The following is a 16,394-nucleotide window of genomic DNA, read 5'->3' on the forward strand; positions in this document are numbered from 1 at the left end:
CTAGAACTCAAAGCTCCATACATTAAAACCAACAAGTTTTCTCTGTTAAAATAAACAGAAATGGGAGAGCAATAGGATTTGGGAACTTTTAAAAGTGTTCTTTATAGCACTCATGATACGCATTTAACTATTTGCTCAAAGTTTAATTAAAAAGTAGGGGAAAAAAAACAACTGCTCTGGAAAGCTGTCCAGCTCCACAGTGCTTTGCTTGTGTACTTCAATACCTCCAGCTAACATATGGCATAGAGTTTTCTTTCCTTCTAGCAGTTTCCCTTTTCACTGTACCCTGGATGACACTCCTCAGCTTCGGATCGCAACCATACATGGAGAAAAAGTAGTGCTCGTTTCGCTTTCACTACCACAGAAATACAATACTAAAAAGAGGTAAAAAAGAAAAAGATATTGGCTCTTTCTATACTGATATTAGTATATAGAATCATAGAATGATTTGGGCTGGAATGGACCTTGAAGATCATCTAGTTCCAGTCCCCCTGCCAAAGGACACCTTCCACTAGACCAGGTTGCTTAAATCCCCATCCAACCTGGCCTTGAACACCTCCAGGCACAGGGCATCCACTACTTCTCTGGGCAATCTGTTCCAGTGTCTCACCACCCTCACCCTAAACAATTTCTTCCTGATATCTTTACATCTACCCTCTTCCAGTTTAAAAACGTTACCACTCATCCTACCGCTACACTCCCTGATAAAATAAATGTATTCAAATGTCAAAAGAACTAAGTATGAGTTCCAATTTTTAGGAGACACATTTTTAATAGCAAAATAAAATCAATTACAAATCTTATATGTCCACTTTTACTATGTCAAAATCTAATGCTTTATTCAATAAATAAAACATAGAACTATTATTCATACTACTTCACATTTGGTTTTAAGCCCACAAAATAAGCTAATCTCTGTGGATGCTGCAAAATCCCATGATTAAGATTGACTTTATAGACACACAAAAAAATAGAAACATTTCATAATGGGGCTAAAAAACCAGAAGCATTCAAAATCATGAAAAAAAAATCAGACACGGTATTTTGTTTTGTTAATGACAAAGTATTTCTGATTCTTATTACATTTTCCCTTCATGTCAAAGAAAACTTGTTGATTCAAAAGCAAGTAATCAGACCTGCGAGGAAAGAAAGAAAAGCAACACTGAACCGAAACTTTACTCATACTGTAATTTATTATTTTAAATATTTAGGTGTGATGAAATATAATGTCTCCGGCATCTTCCAATCTGGTGCAACTGTGGGCTTTCCCTGAAAGAAGAGCTCCTGTCTGCATCCTTCCCCTCACACCTCCCTTCCTTAGCTTTCTCTCCACCAGATCTAATAACTGTATAGCCACAAAGTAAGAAAGTCCACCAAGCTCACCTGACAGAAAACTTAGTCTTCCGCCAGCCTCCAAAAAAGAAAGAACTGGACTTCTGCTGGACTTCTCTTGCCCCAGGAACAGAGGAAATGTATGAATCGGTACAGAAACACAAGAGAAATCCACTTCTTTCTGCAGGAGTTACAGTTCTACCAGACAGCATCATGTCCAGCCTCACACTCAGGGCATTGTTCTAAGCTAAAACTGACCTAATTTTATGTTGCCCCAAATAAAAGATGGTCCTGACTTCTCACTTGTGCCAGAATAGCACTGGTGTAGGCAGATGACCTGCAAGGTCTGGGAGCTGATCACAGCCTTAATCCTACAATGACAAAAAACACAATCCCTTTCCAACTGGACCACGTCTATTATCCAGCTAATCATCCTGTTAATGAACGCTAGCAGCAGCATAAGACAGGGCAGCGGCTCGTGGTGGGTGGGCAGGGGGAGGACAAGGACATCCCCTCCAGCAGAAGCACAGACTTACACTGGCTTCAATGCAAAACCGAGGTTGAGGGGGATTCCCCCAAGGGCCTGACGTGGAGGTGAGGAAGGAGAGGAGATGCACCTCGTGAGGCCAACAGGCACAGACCGGCGCCTTCGCTCTCTGTAGAGCTTAACCAGTCCCCATTGCAATGAATGAACACCCAGACAGATGGGAAACCTTCCTGTGTTTTGGTGGGGTTTACGGTTTCTGCATCCCTCCACTCTGCAGAGGCCATTTCATATTATTCTTTTGCTTCTGACAGTTTTCTTCTAAGAGCAGAGTGGTCCCACTAAGACAGCACCACAGTAAAGTAACAGGAGTCCTCTTCCTAGCCCATTGCTATTTACTAAATAAAATGAAACATTTTATTTCTCTGTATCTGTTTTTTTCCTAGTCCCATTATGTCGTGGTTTAGTAATGTGTCCTCAAACCAGGACACGTTGCTATTTCCTAAATAAAACCAATCATTTTACTTTATCTGCTTTTTTTTCTTCCAATCCTCATCTTACTGTACACTGGAAGCATCTGGAAATCTATTGCCATTTGAATGTACAGGCCACATTTGTCCCTTCACCCCTCTCCTCATCAGCTATACATGAACATCAGTTAATTCATTTTTTAAATAACCTACACATTCGCATTTTAAAATATCCTGAAACACTTGAGTTTTCTTGGACTTTTTCAAATGTATGTGAAAACACCAATTGGTATAAACAAATACATGCAAGCTTAGATATTACGCAATATTTGCCAGAATAAAATGCAATACAGAAAGGTGAAGTGGGCCAGTTCTCAGCTCCGCAAAGGCAGAGACAGAACGCAAGAAGGGGGGAAAAAAACGCATTAAAAAAAGTCTTAAAAGCTGTAATATACTGTAAGTATGAAACATTTAATTTACACACAAAAAAAAAAAACAACAGAATATAAATGATTACAAGTCTACAAGCAATACTTACACTAGCCTCGACAGAATAACCCCAGGCACAAAACCAGGTATCCTCAGAAGAAAGTAGAAACCAACACCTAGTAGCACTTCCAAAAAAAGCTGTTTCCAACTGCTCTGAACTGTTTGAATTCATTTTCAAGACTGTTTTTCTGAGGTCAGGAGCAGAGCCCATGCCAAAGAATGTGATGTTTCGTTAGTCAAAAGGGAGTATTTAGTTTGGGAAGCATCAGGAATGTTTAAGGGATCATATTTTGGGGGTTTTTGCAGGATACTACCAGGAAAATTCCAGATTATTGGGACTGAATTACAGGAGAAGAAAGTGATGTGTAACTACTTAAAGGTTATAAAGGAGTTTAATATGCACTACTACACACTAAGTTCGCAAAGTAGTCAGCGTTCCTAGCCAGAACCATACAAATGAGAAATATTCCTTATGTTCATCCAAATCAGTCTGTATGGAATTTAATCATAATTCCAGAGAAGGAAGAGTGCCTTATCCCACCACTAACTGCATTCAAAATTTCCTCTTGCACACAGTTTCTGCAGGATGGCCTCACTGCATGAGTGTCTTTGACATCAGGGATGTCCACAACATGAGAAGCAGACTTTTGTACTGCTGGAAGAGTGTGGAAAGATATTCAAGGATACATGTCCTTGCATGAATGAAAAAGGACTCTTACAGCTTATCTACACAAAGAAGCTACTCTGTATTAATTGAAGGTATGAATTTACAGCGCAAATTCAAATGTTCGACAACTCCTTCCATGTGCAATTAGTTGAACGCTCCAGGATATTGAACTACTTCACATTCAACGGGAATATTCAATACCCGTAACAGGAGCCAGTGCAGAGCAACGGATGTTGTGTACATTCTGCCTTATTCCACTGCAACTTTTCTTGGAAGACACACCTTCAGTATCAGGAAAATGGAAACTTAAATAAATAAATCTAAACAGTTTAACTTAACGGCTTCACTTTTTGCAGATTTGCAGGAGAGAGCACACTCCCACTTCACAGTTTGTGGACAGAAAGCTCACTTACACAGGGATGCTCATGCTACTGACTCAAGTCCTGCCAAATCCTGCAACTGAAGACGGTAGGGAACACAGAAGATGTTGGCCTTTTCGCTGCCTGCCTCACCTTTCTGTCAAAGACGGCCCTTGCTGCAGCACAGTAAGCAATCTGTCCGGGCTTCATGACGCCCTAGTTCTCAGTCCACTGTATTTGCTTTCTCTGAACATAAGTTTGGGCTATGTACCATTCATGAACTACCCCAGCTGCACAGCAAGTGTACCTGTTCTGCCGCTCTTTGTCCAGCAGCCTAAGGACAGGAGCAGAACAGAGAACTAGACCAAAACTTAGCAGAGTTTACTAGCCAGGACCTTCAGGAAGATTAATTCAAAGACGCTTTTAAAAATGTATCAGTTAAACCATAAATAGAGTTTAAAAGTGATTGTAAAATGCTTTTGTTCGATTTACTTTAGAAGTCAGCTAAACAAACAAAAGTCACTTCCAAATAAACGTATCCATAACAGATTTGAATGTGATTTAATTAATACACTTTGAAGTTAGCTCAAATTAATATTCCAGAATGTCCATGGAGTTAATTTGGAATATTTTTTTCTGAATGTTCCTATGTATGCAAGCCTGGAGACTGCTATTCATTTTTTCTGAGGCACAAAATGCAGTAAAGACAGAGGGCTGTGTTTAGCACTGGGCAGGAAGGTAGCTGTGAAGTGTGAAGTGAAAGCATTTCAAGCAAGTATTTTTGTAAGGCACTCACAAAAATGACAAAAATGGCTCTGTTGCTTTGCTCATTTTTCAAGTGAATTACTTAACCAGATGGAAAGCCAAGATATGTGACCTTCTGTGCCAAGTAAGGTCGCATATTTTTTTTTTTTTTTTTTTTAAGAGTTTAAAAGTAGAAACTACTCTGAAAAAACAAGCAAAACTTTTGGTGAAAACTCAAGGTGAATGCATTTTCTAAAGGTTAATTGCATAGGCAATTAGACACACAAAACAGATTTGATCTAACAGCACTCAGATTTCTGAGAAAACACATATATTATACCACCCCTGTATTACTGATCATTCTGATGCATACTGCAGGCCAAATTCTTCCTTGGTAAGTCACCCCTTAAGCACACCAGAAAAAAAGAAAAATTACATACCTACACATTTTAAAGGAGAAATAGCCGTGGCATAACTAAATTGCTACTCTGATGAGAGCCATGGCATTTGTATTTAGTAGGTCTTAACTTTTACAGTTAATGCTAGATCATGCTTTGCTTTTCAGTATTTTCAGTATCCCAGCAAAGCTCAGAGTGTATTAGACAGAGGAGAGGCTTAAACTTACAAACTGAACTGACATTTACATGTCAGAAGTGACACACAGAAACTCTCTGCAATTGGATCACTCAACCTGCGTACTCCCCCCGCTGGCTTCAATAGCGACATACATCACCTCGCAATTTACTGCGGGCAAAAAGGTTTCTCCTCAGAGCAGCTTCGTTTGGGACTCCTTTAAAACAGTGGAAGGACTTTAGCAGGCTTTAGGACATGACAGATCTTATACCCAATTTTAATCAAAATTAAGCACATTTTTAATGTTTACAACAGGTTTGCGTTTCAAGACCAAAATAGGAAGTTTTCTAGAACAAGCAGATCTAATAAAATTACATATTAAAGCTTTATATAAAGCTTTAAAACCTGTATGCTGCATTTTTAAAGTCTACAATCCTGCACACAACTGTACAAACTTTTAGGTATGTGAATATTCCACTTTTATTTGGGTAGGCAAATCAGGTAACTACTCTCATAGATATTTATAGGATTGGGATTTCAGGACCTATTTCTGAGAGGTGAGAGGCAACTACTACTTCCAACTTACCAGAGTGTTCAGGTTACAGAGCTCATGTGTGATCAAGGATCTTGTAATCAATGCTGCAATCCACCACCAAAAAGTCTAATTCTCATAAATAATAAAAGATGCTTTACAGAGTGGGTATAACTGTGTCCCTTAAGGCCTAACTGAGCATCCAAGGAAGCCTTAAGCCACTAAAGGTAGCAGCAAGTGTAATATGTGTTAATTAATGCTAATTTACAGCAGCTTAAAAGCACAGCAGTAAAAGCCTCACCACACCGTAGCAACCGGGGTACAAGTCTTTCAAAAAACAAATAGCATAAAGCAATTAAGAATAAACTAGAAACAGACACCAGATTTTTAAAATATTTTGTTCAATCTTTTATTTCCAAAGTAATTAAACACTCAATGAGAAATGACCAGGCTATAACTCTCAAATTACATAGCTGTCCTTATATAACAGCAACCTCTTTCCCCAGCTACATTTCAAATGGGAAAAGCTTTTTTTATTATTATTTATTTTTTTAAATCAAAACCAGGCAAAGGATTTTCCCATAAGCTTTCCAGGAAAGTCAACCTCTGGAATAAAACCAAACATAAAAATTTCAGCAGGAAAGGAGAATATTTCGTTAAGTTACGAGTATGCAAAGACAACATTCAGACACAAGACAATGGTGAAAATTCTTATGTAACTTCCAATTTAGCAGGCCACTACAGACTACCAACTATTATAACAAGAACATAACAATTTATTAAAAAAAAATCTCAGATTAATTCAAGGCAGAGGCATTGTATTGTGTGCTCTCTACTTCTGTCTGATTTTCATATATCAATCTTCAGTATCAGGAACAAATGCTTAAAAAGCATGAGAATGTGTTATATTCCACAAAGACACTTCTGTCCACACAACTATGCATGTTTTGTTCCAAAAAGCACTAGATAATTGCATAGAATCACAGGATTTTTGCCAAGTTTGACAGTTAACGTCTTTGCCAAAATTAAAGAGTTTCAGTTTATTTATAAAATAATTACTTGGGGAAGCTAGAGTATTTATTTTGAAATTTCACATGCTGTATCACCTTCTTGTAAGATGAAGAAGTACAACAAATACCTGCAACAACAAAGGTTATGTAACCAGAACAAGAGTTTGAAGCATCTTGTGAAATTATTTTTATAACAGCTAGAAAGAGTAATACCTGAAACACTCCAAAAACTTTTGTAGAATATAAACAAAACCAAGATCTCTTTTACCAATTCTTATATACTTTAAAAATTATTGGGAGTAATACACCTCTCTGCATATACCCGATCATTCATAAGATTTAACTAAGACAGTTGTTCAACACAGGCCTAACAAAAGCATCATCTTAACCAACACGTTGAAAAAATACCAGTTTTAAAGTTAATTTTGCATTTCAAGGTCTTCCTTAAAATCCACTTATAAGGTACCTGAACATATGGAGTGAGGATACAGGAGACATCAGGCCTGTGGATACTTTAGTCTTGCTAACACCTCTTTGCCCTGACAACAGAACATCAACAGCAATACCGGTTTGGTCATTTTTTGCTGAAGTCTTGATAAGCACAAACAGTGTAAGTTCCAAAGTCACTCTCAGAAATCGAAGCAAATAATTTTGCCATATTTTTCATGCCAACAAAACACACATAATAAAATGCATGCTTGTTTGCAAACATAGCAGAGAATATTTGGAAATGAAAAGTCATCAGTGAGATAGCTTATGTTGGATACATGTTATTACAACGTATGTTTGGTTTTCCGTCCTATAGCTGTCTGCCACAGATCATAACCTGGTATTTCACCTTAACACATCAAGCTGTAAAGCACAGTGAGGCTGCTGCTCCATAGACAACAAAACCATGGAAGGAGACAGAATGGGTATCATAACTGTTTCCAGATAACCTATCGCTGTTACCAATTAAGTGTCCTGGAAGACTATACAGTTCGATCTGTTTACTTTGCTGTTTTCTACTCGCTTTTAGAAAAGATGTTGTAAATTTCTTTTTTTTTTTTTTTTTTTTTCCCACTGTCCAGTCAGTATAGATGGGAATCAGCAGACTTGGAGCCTATTTCCAGTTCTGCCATTAAATGATATTCAAACTATGTTATTCCACATTTTACCAGGTCATAAAATGGAACAAAAAAAAAAAAAATTCAACAACCTACTTTACTTGAGCAGCTAGCACAAATTTGGCATCTTGGAGGTTGTTTCACTTAGACAGACTAATTGGGAAAGTCCAATATTCCATTAATAGAAATTTATTTATTTACAACACATGTATATGGGACAGCAGAGGATGGGACAGAGGAAAAGGTGAGACAAAGAAGAAAAAGGTTCCAACTAGTTTATGAGCTCTTCCATCATTAAGTATTCACACTGTTATATATGTAATAGAGGGATGAATATTAACTAGCTAGCCTGTGAATTTTCCGAAAAAGCTCAACCAACTACCCACAGATGCACGTGGGTAGTGATGTGATGTTATTCCTGGAAATCCTACTTGTAATGTCCACATTTCAGAATTGGTATCACTCATCCTCAGGCAATTGAGTACTCAAATTCTGCCTCCTGTGACATCCTTGCAATAATTTTGATTTGTGCAGGGATTGCCATAACCAAAGTTTTTTTACAGAGCAATTTAATTTTTAGAATTACATCAAGTAAAATAGTGACTTGATACTGTCTGCAAAATAAATAGGATAACTAAAGTACTGATTTCCATATAAGTAAGTGGATACTCTTGTGTTTGGGTATTTTGACAAGGAAGGCTTTGCCTAACTTTATAGAAATTATTTTAAAAACTATATAAAATTCCAATAAACATTTTAAGAACTTCTATAGCTTCCATTCACTAGGCATCACACAGTGTTTCATTTTTTTGAGCAAGTTTCAAGCTTATTTCCTCCATATTATACTTACAAAACCCAGGTACAGCAACATTCATTAATTTGTCTTTGATGACACAAGAGGTGACTATTAGGTTCATACAGACAGGACAGAAAACTTGGCTTCTAGTTTCATACTGAAAAAGTCTTTCCACTTTTGCAAAGATGAACATTTAAGCAATAAGCAATAATTTGGTAAAACATGCTTAAATCTTGAGCAAGTATTTTATAAAATCCATCAACGCATGTAAATACACTTTGTACTCGGAAGATTTCAGAATCTATTTCTGTTATGGTCATGAGAAAAAGACTGAAATATGAAAAAGTCTTTCTGTTTAAAGGAGCAATAAAATTTACAACTACAAGCTTCTATTCTGTGCAGAAAACTAGAAAAGGTTGAGCAGCTGTTTAAGATCAAGGAGTTTAAATCCGTGTCTTCCTCCACAACTAATGGCTGAAGTACTAGGAATAAAATTAGGAAGAACTCAAATTCTGCAGAGCTGACTGCAGCCTTCCCAGTAAATACCCAGCCACCTCCACATTTGCATGGCAGTATCTCTCATCATTCCTATGCCGGCATCTTCGTTCCTTTATACCTTATCAGAGTACTGGATGCCCTTGAATTCCACTCCTGCCCGTTGGAGCAAAATCTTCCTCATGTTAAAACACCAGGTGAACTTTTCTCTTACCCGTCATAACTCCTGCAAGCCAGATTGCTTTATCTGGTAGTTACCAAGGTGCAGTCTTTATGTTAACCTCTCGTAAGGAGGAAATTTGTATCACCATGTCCACAGCTGCTAGTCAGGAATGACGAGTTTCACAGCTTTCAAACCTTTCCACATCATTTGAGTGCACTATACAAAGGCACATTTCAAAATGATGGGCTTCTTCAGCCAGCTACATCCATTGGAAGAAGTGGTTGGTGGTTCAGTCCTCTTAACCTAAATGTACTCTCCCTTTTATGCTTTTTCTTAATTTTTATTGCATATGGATACCTCTTGGAATTATGTAATGCATGCACATCAGTGCAAATTCTTTATGCCCCAAACTTTAAATGAGAGGAATCAATTGAAATTTACTTGGAAAAATGATAATGAAAAAGAAATACGTTGAAGAAATGTAGTGACAGAATTCATGGTTACAGACTTTTTACCTTTGTATAACATTTAGATTAGGCTGCAGCTCAGCAGAGCCTTCAAAATATTTATCTTAACTTTCCCCTTCACATGACAAACACTTATTTGAGTCTCACGTTCAAAATTAGGCTTTAAACCATATGTATTCTCCAAAACAAGGATACTGCTATCAAAAGTGATACTTCAAATAAGCATTATCAAATTTGTTTCCACTTTAAAGTAGTGTGACAATATTTAAGTAAGTGTTTGCCAATCCACTTCTAATCACTCATACTTAGATATCATTTCTGTATAATAAAAATAGGGAGCATTTTCTCTTCACAGACGTTAATAATTTAAAATACATCTTTCTAGGTTCTTAGACTGCAAGCAAACTTTACCTAAACGCCTCCTTAAGATGCATTAATACAGGATCAAACCTAGAACCTGACTAACGAAACAGTAAATCTTCTGTCCCGTGCTAAACCCCTGCAGCTCTCTACAGGCCTCCTGTAACTTTTCTTGGGGTCCTAGACCATGATGGAGCCCACCTAACACTAAGGGGAAGCTAGATGCAGAAATCTGTGAAGCCTCTGAGGTCCAGCCACCAGAGAGGAAAATATGAGCTTCCTATATTTAAGTTGTCTCTATTTCAGAATGTCATTACTGGAATTATTTAAGACCTTTTTTTTAAAAAAAACTTTAAAAGTCCTTCTCATCCTGACTTTGCAAGGCTATTTATGTGCAGTATACATAAAATAGTTTCCCTAAAGCTTTTAGTTATGTCATACCAAAATTTCCACTAAAAAGGTCATCAGAACTGAATGCTTATAGCTTTTAGCCACACAAAACAGCATTGTGGTTTCTTGCCTCTACTGAAAACATGTGTTACATCTATATTTCCAGTTCTGCAAGTCCCATTAAAGAGGAGAATCAGTTCAATTGTGCACTATACAATTTACATACAAATCCTGTATTAAAAGCCTAGCTTAAGCTAACCAAAGTCACAAAATATGACAGAAGCTATTGAACAAATTCAGTATCCAGTCACAGTCAGGTAAATCTAGAGTAACAGCTCTGAAACAAATAGAGTTACCATGGTATAAAGTCTGAAGTAATTGGGAACAGAACTTGGCCACCTGGCATTTACTCACTTCACTAAACCTAAAGCCCTGGAAGGGTCAAACAATGAATAACTACTTAATTTGTGAGAAGTGTCTAGAAACCCAGGATACAGAGGTGAAATGAGGATAAATGCTTTGCTTCCATGCTGAACTTTCCAGATTTTGTTAGTATAAGCCAGGCCGTGGATATTGCTTTAATATGCCACGAATATTTTCAGTGTGAAATTCCATTCATTTAAAAATAAGATGTGATTCATAAAGAATCCACATGGCAGGCCCTGGAATTTTAAAGTAGCTTGAATATAACATGCAGATGTATAAACCTTTAAACAGCTGTAACTGGGATTTCTTTATCTATATAATAAATGCAATTGCTTCAAATGCAGACTGAATACTTTGAGACTTTACTGTTTGTTTCTATATCTAGTTTATGTATTTCAGAATAAGTAATAAGGGTTCAAAACTGAAAAGTGAGAGGGTTGTTCACAATAGTAATCTCCTCAAGGCTTAGAAGCTTTTGTAGGGTTGCACTTGCACCACACGTGGCAAAGCATACCTAGAGAAAAGGTAAGTGCAAAATGCCTGAAAACGCCTGTTAAAGTTACAGAGAGTACATGCTTAAATGAATGTTACCTAAAAAAGACTGAAACCTTAATTAGTCTTCATAATATTACTTGTAAGTGTATGAAATGAAACCCCCACTGAATAACATCGCCGCACTGTTTTAGCCCTGGAGCAAACCGCCGAGCAAACCTGCATTCCCAAGCTCCCAGGGTCGAGAGGAATCGCACGAAAACCCCAAAGCTGAGAAAACTTCACCTCTTTTGCAGAAGATAACGCGATTAACCCACACGCCGCGAGCCAGCAATCACCCCCTGTTCACCTGAAAGGCGGGAGTGGAGAACCCCGCCTGCCTGGCTTCGGGCAAGGAGAGAAGCGGGCTCAGCCCGTTCTCTCCCTCCTTCCCGCAGGTGCCCGCCGGCGGCCGCTGGGGACGGGGGAGCGCGGGGCGGGCAGCCTGCGCAGCTCCTGCCGCCGCACGCCGAATCTCAGCGCCCGCAAGCCGTTCCCTACCTTTGCCCCTCGCCGCCCACGGCTGGGGCCGGCACCGGCACCGGCACGCGGTTTTCTCCTGGACGCGGCGCGGGTGGGAAGGCGGCCAAGGGAGTCGCTGCGAATCCTCGCTCCGCGCTGGCGTCCTCCTTCCCGGGCTGCTCTCCGCCCCCTCACGCATCTGCCGGCTGCCCGAGGAGGCTGCCGGCGAAGGCGGAGAGCCGGGGCCGGCGCCCCCTGCACGCCCGTCCCGCTGTTGCGGGCGGAGAGCGGAGGAAGCGGCGGCCCCGGGCAGAGCCGGGAGCGGGAGGGGGGCTGGGGTGTCCCCGCCGCCGAGGCCGCTGCCTGCGGCGTTCCCGGGCGGGCAACAGCGGGCGGCGCTGCCGCTGCCGCCTCTTACAAAGGGCAAATTCATTTGACATTTCGGTGGAAGGGCTCCGTTGCGGGCAAGTCCACCGGCTACCGGACGGCTGGGGGGGGAGGAGGAGAATCTTACTCTGAAAAGCTTCTTGTTTTCTGGAAAATGTCAAATTATATCACGTCATGTCGAGAAATTATTACCAAAATCACCTTAAATTATTCGAAAGCCACAAAGTTTTCCTTTTTCTCGTTTTTGGTTGTTCGGTGTGGGTTTTTTTTTAAACGCAGGTTGCCACTAACTACACGCAATGCATACAGAAAACCACCAATTTCACTTTGTAGCTCAACTTGATGAGCTAAGTGCAAACTTGTCCTGGTGCAAAGCAATGATACCCTTGGAAACGTTTTCCATTTACAATGAGTTTAAAAATGTGTAATTGTAAATTACCAACTGTACCAAACCCTATAGACCTGTCAAGCAGAAAGTTGCAGGCTCGAACCTTAAAGCCTACATGAATTGACAGTGTTTCTTTTTCTAAAGTGTGAGTTGCATAACATTTACATAGTTACCTGGCACACACACCCACTATTCATGGCAAAACTCTCTCAAAAATAGCAGGAGGCCAGTAACCGAGTGAGCACTCACCACCGGTCAGATTCTGTCCTTGCAGCACTTCACGAGGGAAACCATCCTGCGAAAAGTTCTCCAAGTGAGGGGCATGTGGGACCCTCGAGGTGAAAGAGGGATGCCGGAGAGCTCACAGGGCTATTGTCTGCAAGAGCTGCATGTCAGCCATTCAGAGTTCCCAGACTGCATCCATAGATCTAAATACTGGATCTAGTGCTAGATCTAAATACTTCATAGAAGACACAACAGCTGTGCATGCTGTGACTGAACATACCACTGCAGATGTTACTGAACACACATAAAGCAGTGATTTTCAAACCCTGCAGAGTGAGATTTAACTTCATGGTAACTGAAAGGTTAACAGAAATCCCAACATGGAGCTCAGTTTGACAGAGTACAGTGTTGTCATTCACACACAGATGGAAAATGTGACTTTATGTACTATTTTGATTCATTGTCTATCTCTGATGTTTCTTATTACTTTACAATTTTGTTGAATCTTTGCATATACTTACCCTGAAGCATGGGTCATACAGATATTTCTAAAATATAGTGAAGCTGCTTAGATCAATTCATATCAATTACTCATTTAATGTTTGGGAGAATTTGTATTTACAAGGACAACTCTTTAAGCTTCTTAAGGGTAAGAAACAGATGACAAGTGTGGACAATGCAATAGTCTGCTAATCCTGAAACACTGACATGGGGAATGAAAAGGGGAACGCAGGATGTCAGAAGTGAGCAGGACCCCCTTGGGAAACACTTTGCAAATTGGGTATTCTTATCAACTGACAAAGGTAAAGTATTGGGCACAAATATGCAGTGAACGCTTGGAGATACTCAGCAGATGTTATTAATCACACCATAACTACATACTGGTCAAATAGTTTTCGAGTTTCTCTTGTCTTGTAAATTGCATTAATTAGTTCAATTATCAGTTCATATTTAGATTCCTGTTTTCAGGAGCAATTATATAATCCTTAGATTCAAAAGCCATGTAACGCTTCTAATGTTAGTAAAGATGTACTTGGCATTTACACAGGACTTTTCTCAGCATTTCATAGACAAGCCAGTTTGACATTTCTAGGAAATATGTAGTCACATGACTTACAGAGAAACTGAAGCATGTATGCATATTTATACAACTCATACAAGAACACAAAGCAACAGTGCCTACATTATTAAAAAGTAACATCCCATAATTTGTTGCTGTGGTATTTTACTCTGTGGATGAAATTCCTAATGAGAGTTACTAAGTACTTACTTTCATGCAGGGGCTTTCTCTGCAATCTACGGATGACCTTTTTTGTAATTTTGCCCACAGCAGACCCACTAGTTTCTGTGTTGATGGCAGGACGCTGCAGTAACCAGTCACTTTGGAAACAAACGCAATCCTAGGGGACTTTGTACACTTTGTGAAGCCTACACTTCTACTCCAAAAAGCTTCTCAAAAACTGCTATAAGCTCTATACTGAAAGCCAATCAATGTTGCTTGCTAATACAAGCTGCTCTGAACTAACTGAAAAGAGCTGCTTCTATTAGATGCTGGTAACCATGTTTAAAATAGCACAACCTGGTGCACATCAGCATACAATACAAGCTTGTAATGTATCTTCAAACATGCCAACTTCTTCTTTTTATGGCACCTTCAAACCATTTTTCATCATTTAATTCTATTAAGTTACTACATCTAAGAGACATACACTTTGATACCTAAAAGTGAGCTCAGGGTATCTCCAGGATAATTGTTTTATGGAACTGGTGTTTGCAAATGGAGCTAGCCGTCAAGCCTAAGAGAGTGTCCTTAACATCGGGACTATGGCAGTAGGAGAGCAGCCTCTCCATGATGGAATAAGAAGAGCAAGCTACAGTAAGCAGCTCTCGCATTAACTCTAAGAAGCTCTTAGAATCACATATCCCTTTCCAATTTAGCCTTCTTCAAGAACCAAGGTTTTTAAGTTGCCTTTAGTATCTTTCACTACACTGTGTAAACACCTTAGATAATGCTAACATTTTATATCAATATAATTATCATACCTATCATTTAGGTCTCTCAAGTCTCAGCTGAAATTGTATCATTATCTTCATCAGGCTGGGTGGAAAAACAGCAGCAATACAGAAGTGTCAATACAGTGAAGCATCCCAAAGCAGTGTAGTGAGAATGAACATTCTTACTCATAGTAAACAAGAGGAGATAAACCAGTTTCGGTCTCTTCTCTTGAATATAGCAATTTCCCCTTAACACATCTGAAATTTTCTTCTTCCAAATTAGCCCCCTTCCGTCTCTCAGATTCTTGCATCGCAGATTTTTCCTAAAAGCCTTTTTAATCCATATTGTCTCAATCTTGTCTGGCAGATGTAACAACCACTTATGAAACTGTTAACAGAACACTCCATAAACTAATAAATCAAAAAGATACTACAAGGGACAGAGAAGGTTTCAAAAAACAGAATCAAGAAAAGTTAGTTATCACAGCTGTTGAAGTTCTGCCAGAAGAAACCCATGACAAAATGCAATTTACCTGTACTAAGTGTTCCTAAATATTGAATTCAGTCTATGCTTAAGTGTCTGCCTGCTACTAAAGCGATGTCTTCACTAAAAGGATCAATGAAGCCATTATTTTCTATTTCTCCTCAAGATGCAGCTCTACTGTGCTATGTGTAGGACATTAACATAGGTAGTTTAATTAGGTAAATCATCTCCATTGGGTAAACACGTCACTCTCTACAAAAGAGACAGTCTAATTTATCATCACAACCTGAAGCACAGCCTTTGGATGTCTTCTGTCACGATTCTGAACTAACTCAAACCTATTCATCTTATAGGAATTAGCCTGTTGTCTTCAAACATCTGTCTTGTGCCATTTGTGTAGCCCATGGCTTAATAATGAGATATTTTTGTCTCCTTATTGTGTGTTATATTCAGGCTTGTCTAATTATGTATTGCTGGTAAATAATTTACATTTTTCCTTTTTAAGACCACCACCATCTGTGATTGCACCAGCTTTAAAATTTTTTTAAAAGGAATCTGCATGTTCATTGCATAAATTGGGGGGTAGTTAATATACACTCCCCAGACTTTCCTTTTGTACACGGTATACGAATTGTAGTATTCTCCTATTGTAGATTCTATTACTCTATAGTATTAATATCACACATATACCCTAGTTTTATTACCAATTCCACATGACTATGCTTTACACACACCTACGATTAACAGTTCGCATCAGCGTGACATTTTTCTCACTTCCTCTCTATCTCCTTACCCCTTGACTTGATCCCTCCCGAAGTAAGAGCCACCTGCCCACAGCCACTCACACTAGCCAAAAAGCTGCTGTCCGTATTACGTGGCTTGGAGACAGCCATGGGCACTGGCTAGTCGGGGCTACTTCCTCCTCACACGTATTTTCTGAGTACCCCTGACTGCTGCTGAAGGCACGTTAAGCCCGGCCAGGCCTCCTCTCAGCTTGGAAGATTAAACTCTGGCAGGCCGCAGCGCGGGGAGAGGGACGGGGCTTTTGCTCTCTCGGGG

The sequence above is a fragment of the Vanellus vanellus genome (assembly GCF_965231255.1).
Source record: "Vanellus vanellus genome assembly, chromosome: 2".
In the NCBI taxonomy this organism is placed as follows: Eukaryota; Metazoa; Chordata; class Aves; order Charadriiformes; family Charadriidae; genus Vanellus; species Vanellus vanellus.